Raw genomic sequence first — 8,604 nt, forward strand, 5'->3', positions numbered from 1 at the left:
TCCCAAAGAGACCAGGAGTCCAAGCCTGAGGAGAGCAAATCAACACAGTGCCTCACACAATCCAGCCCGGATTGAAAAGTAATGAACAATTACAGGGTATCAAATTAATATTTAATGAAGATGTAAATGATGAGAGTCAATACTGAATTGCTCGGTGAAATCTATTCCAGCAAGAGAAAGCCGCAGTGGTCTGTAGAGGAGAACTGTCTTTCTTATGAGCCATTGTTCTTTAACTTCTCTCCAGCTCTAGCTGAGGCCTTGGCCCAGATTCCCCAAACAGCTGACAGTTGCAGCTCGAGTGAAATCAATCTTAGAATCCTCCTAGCCATTTTATTCCTAATTTCCCTCCTTTGTCCACCCTTTCTCTCTGTTCAGACTGTGCACTCAGAAACAAACTCCACGTAGGGTTTCTGATATCAGACTTGCCTATTGCCAACATCCTCTCTGTCCCTCTGTCAGCTGGGGGTCTGCGCCGCCGAGAGGGGCATGATGACAATTCATCACCTCTCGGAGCGCGGATTGCTGCTGAGCCCACTTGTGTCAGAGGAACCTGCCAATTCCTCAGTCAGAGTGGGGGGCGGGGAGGGGTTGGTTTGAAGGTGCTGGTCCATGAAATAACAAGGGAGAAAGGGAGAAGGTGCCAGAAGCAGGGGAGAGAGGCTCATGGGCTACCGGGGTAATGAAGAATGATGGCTGGTTGCACAGGACAGTAAGCCCCTTAAGGGGCCAAAAGGTTCCAGGGGCTATCTCTGTTGCTCGTTTACTCTTTGGCCCCACCCACAAGAGGCAGTAACAGTGCTGGGGGCTGGAAGCCAAAAGTTTCTGAGAAAAAGAGTTCCCCAGCCAACAGCCCCTGCTCCCGACCAAGGAACAGATCGAAAGATGAGGAGCCAAGCCCAGAGGCTTCTTTTCTATTTTCCCAGGTTGGGCTAGGAAAGAGCAGCTCCTTCGTCCAGCAGGGAAAAGAAAGCATCGCGCTTGCTGGTGCACCACAGCCCTCGAGCAGTCTGTAGAAACTTCTTCACCATGTTAGGGGCTGAACTGCATTCCCAGAGCAGCCAGGCTCTGACCTAAGCAGTGTGGAGCCCTCAGGGAGACTGCCCAAGCCCTAGAGGAGGTGGGCTTGGCTCTCTGCTCATGATCACGTCTGCCCCTCTTGCAGCTGTGGACCAGCCCCCCCACCCCCACCCCCTGCCCCGCTGTGGCCCCAGGGAGAGTCTGCGAAGAGGAATCCCAAGTACCCAAGTACGGCCGCTGCCACTGGAGAATACACACTCTTGCTCACACACCCGTTCTCCCTGCTCGCGAATGCTCACCACCGACTGGAATGGTGAGAAGGGCTGCTCAGTCACCCTGTCATCACCTTTCAGAGCTGTTGCTGTGCTATCTGGTAGCTCAGCGGGTGGCTTTCTGTCTTAACCTATTTTATTTGTGAAGACTGATTCTAGGACCTACAAGACTCTTGGTCCCACGCTAATTTTTTTCTTTCTCTAAACAGACTTGTGAAGGCTCAAGTGAGGCTACATGTCATAGAAGATGAACTGCTTTACCCTGCAATGCTAGAAACAGAAACCACTCTAGGTATTTAAAACACAGGGGGATTAATACCAGCAGCTGGTTACATGGGTCAGAGAAGAGTAAGAAGTCAAGGAAGGGCCCATAGGCAACACGGAGATTAGCCACAGCAGGAAGGTGCTATGCCCCTAGGACTAGGGGGACATGGGAGAAGGTGGTGTTACCAGAAACCAGAAGCTATGTTCATATGGCAGGAGCTAGACCCATACTGGAAGCTGCCAGCAGGGGTGCTCATATTTGTAAGTAACAAGTTATCTAACCCCACGCTTAGCAGCTGTAAACAAGTTGATCGCCTTACAGTCTCTGCAGCTCAAGAACTTGGGAGCAGCTTAGCTGGGTGGTTCTGGTTCAGGGTATCTCATGAGGCTGAGATCAAGGCGTCAGCTGGGGCTGCAGTCCTCTCAAGGCTCAACTGGAAAGGATCTGTTCCCAAGCTCATTCATATGGACATTAACAGATCCCAAGTCTTCACTGGCTACTGGTTGAAGACATCAGTTCCTTGCCACATGGGCCTCCCCTAGGGCTATTCACAGTATGGCGCACTCGCTCCCTGTCGAGCAAGGGCTCTGAGAAAAAGAGCATCTGAGAAAGGGAGAGCTGGATGGAAGAAGTCACAGCCTTTTTGTGACCCAATCTTTTTGTGACAGCGCCCCAACACTTTAGCCACATCCTAGTCATTAGAAGGGGGCCACTTGGTACAGCCGACACTCAAGAAGAAGGCACTACAAAGGCTGTGAATACCAGGAGGCAGGATCACGGGGGCCCTCTTAGAGGCCTCCTGCCACAGGACGGTAGCCACAGAGGCACGGGCAGCTCTAGGTTTTGGGGGGCCCAAAGCTCAGGCAATCTGGAAGACCCTTTCTAAGATAGAGAAAGCAAAGTTACAAATCCAGAATTACACTCAAGACCAGCAACTGGTGAAGGTACAAAGGAAATGAGGCCTATCCATACAATGAAATACTATCTGGCCATAAAAAGGAATGAAGTACAGACACATGCTATGGCATGGATGAGCCTCAAAGACATAGTGCTCAGTGAAGGAACCCAGTCACCCACTTACTACACGATGCCATTGATATGGAATGTCCAGAACTGGCAAATTCATAGAGACAGAAAGCAGATTCCTGGTTACCAGGCCCTGGGGTAGGAAGCCAGGACTGACTAAAAAGACATGAGGGAACCTTTGGGGGTGATAAGAAATGTTCTAAAATTGGACTGTGGCGATGGTCGTACAACCCGATACGTTTACTAAAAGCCATCGAAGCATACACTCGCAACGGGTGATTTTTATGGTTTGTAAATTATCTTTCAAAAAAGCTGTTACAAAATTATACACACAGGGCCCTGGAAGGGGCTTGCGTAAGTGAGAGGCCCTGGGGCTTAAGCTTCATTAACTTTTCAGGAAACTTGTCTCAGCAGAGGAGACAGAGCCAGGGCGGGCGCTGCCTGAGGCAGGGAGAGAATGGAAATGGCCAGGCTTCTCCCCTCCCGTCTCTGTCTCTGCCTCCTGCTGGCCCAAACCTGCCCAGAAACTGGGGGAATGGAGTGCATCGTCATACAGAGTGGAGGAGGCGTAGGGCTGGGAGTAGATCTGAGAGCCAAGAAGCAAATGACAGGCTCATGGACCAAACCCCGCGGTGGTACCTCCGCACCCTACTGCCAAGACGACTCAGAACAACTCTGCTCTTTTGGTGTTGAGCGATGTCTTGAGGGGAAATCCAGAGAAAACCCACGATTCCAAATGAAGGCCTAAGCTGTTGATCGTTTATCATCAGACAACACAGAACACTGGATTTGTTGGTTCCCTTGTCATTCACTACTCACCCGAAGGCTGGAAATCATTTACTTGTGCATATTGGAGGGTGGAGAGCAGGCTTTGGGTTGGTAGGAGGAGGGGAAGGAGGAGATAACTCGAGCAAGAATACTGGATATGTTAAATATTCACTATTGAATGGATTTCCCTGGCAGCCCTTCTCGTTTAACTCTTGCAGGCAATGGGGGCCAAGGGCAGGGTGGGGGGCACGGTGGGCCCCAGGTGCAGGCAAAGAAGGATGCCTTGTTGGTGGAGAAATCAAAAACAATAATAAAACCTACTACAAGTTGGTAGCTTTCATTATCAACATGTACACGTAATTCTTTTTTTTTTAATGTTTGGATTTTTTTATTTATTTATTTTGAGAGAGTGATAGAGAGCGAGCAGGGGAGGGGCAGAGAGAGAGGGAGACGGAATCTCAAGGGCTCCGCACCGTCAGCACAGAGCCCGACGCGGGGCTTGGACCCACAAACTATGAGATCATGACCTGAGCCGAAATCAAGTGGAAATTAACCGACTGAGCCACCCAGGGGTCCCCAGGAGCCCCTCAACATGTGCAAGTAATTCTAAACAACGTCAGTGATAATACTCTTCCCTTCACCCCCCAACTCTCTCATCAGGTCCAGTTCTAACATTGCGGAGGTCACTGTTGAATTTGAAATAACGTGTATGTGAGCTTTGAGTGAGCATGTTTTCATTACTTACCCATTAACAAAGATTGTTTGCGGCATGGAAGATGATGCAGAGAAGCCCCAAGGATACGTAGACAGCCGACCCTTGTGGACTCGGTCACGCGCCTTCAATCCTATGGTAAGTTCGAGCGGGTTGGATACCATTTGCGCTCACTTTGGGTGCAGTCTGTGTCTCTAGTTGCGGCAGTACTGCACGTTCCTGCCTTCAGATGGTGGACCAGAAACACACAGGTAGCACGGTGACTGCGAACACAAAGAAATAGCACTTGGGATGCTTCCATCTGCCGTTCTAGGTACAAACCATTCTTTGAACCATGTGGTGTTCACTGCATTAGGGGTGTGTCTTCGTGTGGCATCCCCATCTTTAAAATACATATTAATACAGACAAAAAAATATGAGTCCAGTTTTTTTCCTTTTTGGCATGATGGTATTGATCTCTATTTTATTTTATGGTTACTAGAATGGAAGTCAGATAAAAGAAAATGTTTTCACTGTGTTTCTTTGCTGGCCGTTCTAATCATTCGTTTCATTTCATGATTATTACTGAAAAAGATTTTGTCATATACAGGAAGACAGTGTTAAAAATGATCTGCTCTAGGGCGCCTGGGTGGCTCAGTCAGTTGAGCGTCGGACTTCGGCTCGGGTCATGATCTTGAGGTTCATGGGTCTGAGCCCCGCGTCGGGCTCTGCACTGACGCTCTGTCTCTCTCCCTCTCTCAAAAATAAACATTAAAAAAATTATTTTCAAAAAATGATCTGCTCTGGGTGGCAAATACACTAGGTATGCTACAGCTTGTAACCAAAACGTGTGACCTCCCCACAAATAACGAAACTGAGGCTCAGAGAAGTTAAGAAATTTGCCTAAATTCACAGAAGTACTAAATCATAGACCAAGGATTCGAACAAATATTGTGCAGTCAATAGCATGCATGTTTTATATTTGTGCCGACAGCCATACGAGTGGGTAGTATCATCATCCCCATTTCGCAGATGAGGGAATTGAGGTACAAAGAGGCCAGATGACTCAGCCAAGGTCCCACGGCTGCAATGACAGCACAAGGATGTGAACCCTGTGGTACTGCTCCGGATGCTGTCTGTGTAAGCTTTAACCTACGCTGTTTCCTCACGAGCTGAGGTTTACTTCTACAACCCTGCTCAATTCTACGGCCGCTGCAGCTGAGCACCTTGGACCCACTTCGGTGGGTGCTGTCGTCTACCGTGCACTCCCACCAAGAAGGAAATCGCCCCGCAGATGCCTATGGGTGCTTTCTAAGGACACAATTGCAGTATGTTCTGAATTTAGCTCAATTCAGTGATTTACCACAAGCCTGGAGAAGGGAAGGATGAAAAGGAAACCCGACTTTTAAGAAATTAGGATCCTTGGGATTCGAAGATCCGTTTAACTGCCCCAGATGTCTTTACAAGCTTTCCTAAAGGTGAAGAAAATTGCATGGTGCTTCCCTCACAGGTAATACTGCCCCGCAACACTAGATGGCAAAATGGTGCTATGTTACTGTCCTGTGAGCCGGAAGAGCCTGGTATAAAAGTCTTCCCCAAAAATCCAAATCCACTGAGCTGTCCTTTAAGAAAAAAAAGTTTATTTTTGGAAAACGAAGTTCTATATGAAGTTAGTATCTGAATCATTGTTTAGAAATGGACCGTTTTGAATTGCCCAAGTCTCCCAGGCTTTATCAAATAGGTAAATAGATGTCTCTTTGCCTAATGGCCAGCTGGTCAAAAGCTACCTCCTAATTGATCAGATAAAGACGGGAAGATAACAGAAGATAATGGAGATAGTATGAAATGTACTTTCAAAAGCTGCATGTTAACATAAATGTGACATAAATGTGACAAATGTATATGGCACAGATGTCATCTGTCATGGCCTCTTCTGTTTAAATAAACTTAGAAGCAAATAACAAATTGGACGTGCTGCTGTTTCTCATTGCATTCATTCAAGAATAAGCACGTCTCTTATGTACGAGGCAGTCACAGCACAGAATCCAGAGTTCTACTCTGGCATTTTAAGAACCCTGTGTTCTAGAGGGGGACAAAAGACATATGCATGGGTACTGGCAGCCATCGGCCCCCCTGAATCACTCTTTCTCCAGAGCCTCACAGTTAGAGCCGCTGGGCCCCCTCCCCTCCCCCACCCCGCAAGCCTTGGGACCACCCAGGGTCCCGACGGGGGCAGGCAGCACATGAACATACGACGACTGGCCCCATCCAGCAGGGGCTCGGGGCCAGCCCAGTCCGCAGTATTGCTCTCAGAATTGCCTTGGCAGATCAAGTCCAGCGGAGTCCCTGCCTTATCAGAGATGCAGAATACCTAGTAGCAGAAGGGAGAAGAGAATCACGGTGTATAGCCACCAAGGAGGAGAATTGGTCCAGAAAGTTTTCTAGAACCTTGCCTTGGGCAACGGGGAGAAGGTGGTTTTCCGGGCACGCAGTATCATCCACAAAGACGCAGAGGAAGAGAACTCTGTCCTGGACAGGGGAGTCTGAGAGGCTTAAAGCAGCGGTGCTTGAATATGGTCTGGCCAGCAGCAGTTGGAGGTAGGGAACTGTTAGAGATGCAAACTCTCAGGCATCACCCCAAACCCACGGAGTGAGAAACTTTGGAGGTGGGGCCTGGCCATCTGTGTGTGAAACAAGTCCCCCCAGGTGATTCTGATGCAGGCTCAAGGTCCAGAAGCACTGGGTTACAGCACAGGCCCTGCCAGAGGGGTTCATAGACAAGGTAAGCTACCCAGGGGTTAGAACTTGAAGGGCCTTGCGCTAAGGAGATTGTTTTTTCTGTTTGTCTAATCTTGTGCGGTATGGGAGCCACTGAGGGTTTCCAAGCACAGGAGCGATCACAGATCTGTGCTTCGAACCCGCCAGTCTCATGCCGGTGTGGAGGAGGGGTAGAGGGAGGGGACAAGCCCTCCTTCAGGGAATCTCTAGCTTCTCCTCTGCCTTCACTGCAAAGCTCTGGCCCTGGCTCTCTCCCTTTTCGCTAGCCTTGTCTCCCGGTGAGCCTACCACCCTCCCAGTGTCAGCCACCCCCCATCAGCAGGTGACTTCCAAACCTACCTCTTTAGTCTGTGACTTACACCTAGCGGACCGGCTCCACTTCCTGGATAACCTAGCTGCTTTCTCACACTCAGCACAGCCACATCTGGACTCACCGTCCCCAGATTCATTTCCTCTCCTGCCTTCCAGACTTCTGCCAGTGGCAAGACTGTCTACACTGCCTTTGGGAGCATCCCCAAAGCTTCGTCCACCCCAGACTCATTTAATCACTGCCTATTCAGCATTCCAGAGTCTTGGGCACGTGCTTTTATCCCAACACACAGACATGAGTGTTGGTGTCCGGAGGGGAGCAAAAGTAGGCCTCATTCGTATATGTGTGGAGCAGGCGCCTGGCAGAGAAGCTGGGTCGGGTAGAACACGGGTGTTCGGTGAATGAAGGAGTGAATTCTGCCCCTCAAAGGTGAGGGAGGAAGCAGAGAGATGCATGCAATGCCAATTGGTCTGCGGGCCGCAAAACCCACAGAGGGTCCCTGGTAAAGCTTGAGGTGCGTGCGGCCGGGTGGCACGAGGGGGATTGCTTATGAGGAAGTGGAATTAGGTTAGAAGAAATTACAGAGGGAGTGGCACAGGCAGCGGGTACAGGTAGAGCTTTCTAGAAGACCGGAGATGAAAGGAAGGGAGATGGGTTAGCATCTCATAGGAGTAGGGAGGTAAAGGGAAGGGTATGGAGGGTGATTGTTAAAGGTAGGGGAAACTTGAGTATGCAATTCAAGAAAAAGCAAAAACAAAAACAAAAGACACAAAAAATCAGTGGAGTAGGAAAGACTTAAGATGACAGAGAAGGAGGGGTGCCTGGGTGGCTCAGTCAGTTGAGAATCTGACTTCAGCTCAGGTCGCAGTTTGTGAGTTCAAGGCCGACATTGGTCTCTGTGCTGACAGCTCAGAGCCTGGAGCCTGGACCCTGCTTTGGATTTTGTGTCTCCCTTTCTGTCTGCCTCTCTCTCTCTCTCTCTCTCTCTCAAAAATGAATAAACATTTTAAAAAAAAAGATGACAGAGAAGGATTGAGGCAGCGCTCAAACATCACAAAGACAAGGGGTGGCTGAGGCCATGGACAGAGGAAAGGGCTAGTCTAGGAGATTTGGCTCAGAGGTGTCAGCAGGTGGGCCGAATTTATGGTGTCTGAACCATTTTGGTGCTGAGGAAAAGATGGAAAAAGATCCAGAGGCGCAGAGGTGACGAGAAAGAGAAGTCAGCAAGTTCACAGAGGTGTCTGTGATGCCGAGGAGAGGTAAATGGAGGCAGGACAGGGGCGGTGGCCTTGGGGAAAATGGAAAATATTTGGGACATGCAGAATCTGACTGTCCGTCGGCAAACGGCCCCACACACGAGCTTCCAGGCTCTGTCCCCGCTGGGCTCACTGCCTATATTGCTTTTGCTCCTCACCTTGCCTGTTGAAAGCCTTCTGGTCTTCAAGGCCTGGGACAGAAGTCACTTTCTCTGTGAAAT

Source organism: Panthera tigris, chromosome X, assembly GCF_018350195.1.
Source record: "Panthera tigris isolate Pti1 chromosome X, P.tigris_Pti1_mat1.1, whole genome shotgun sequence".
Taxonomy (NCBI): domain Eukaryota; kingdom Metazoa; phylum Chordata; class Mammalia; order Carnivora; family Felidae; genus Panthera; species Panthera tigris.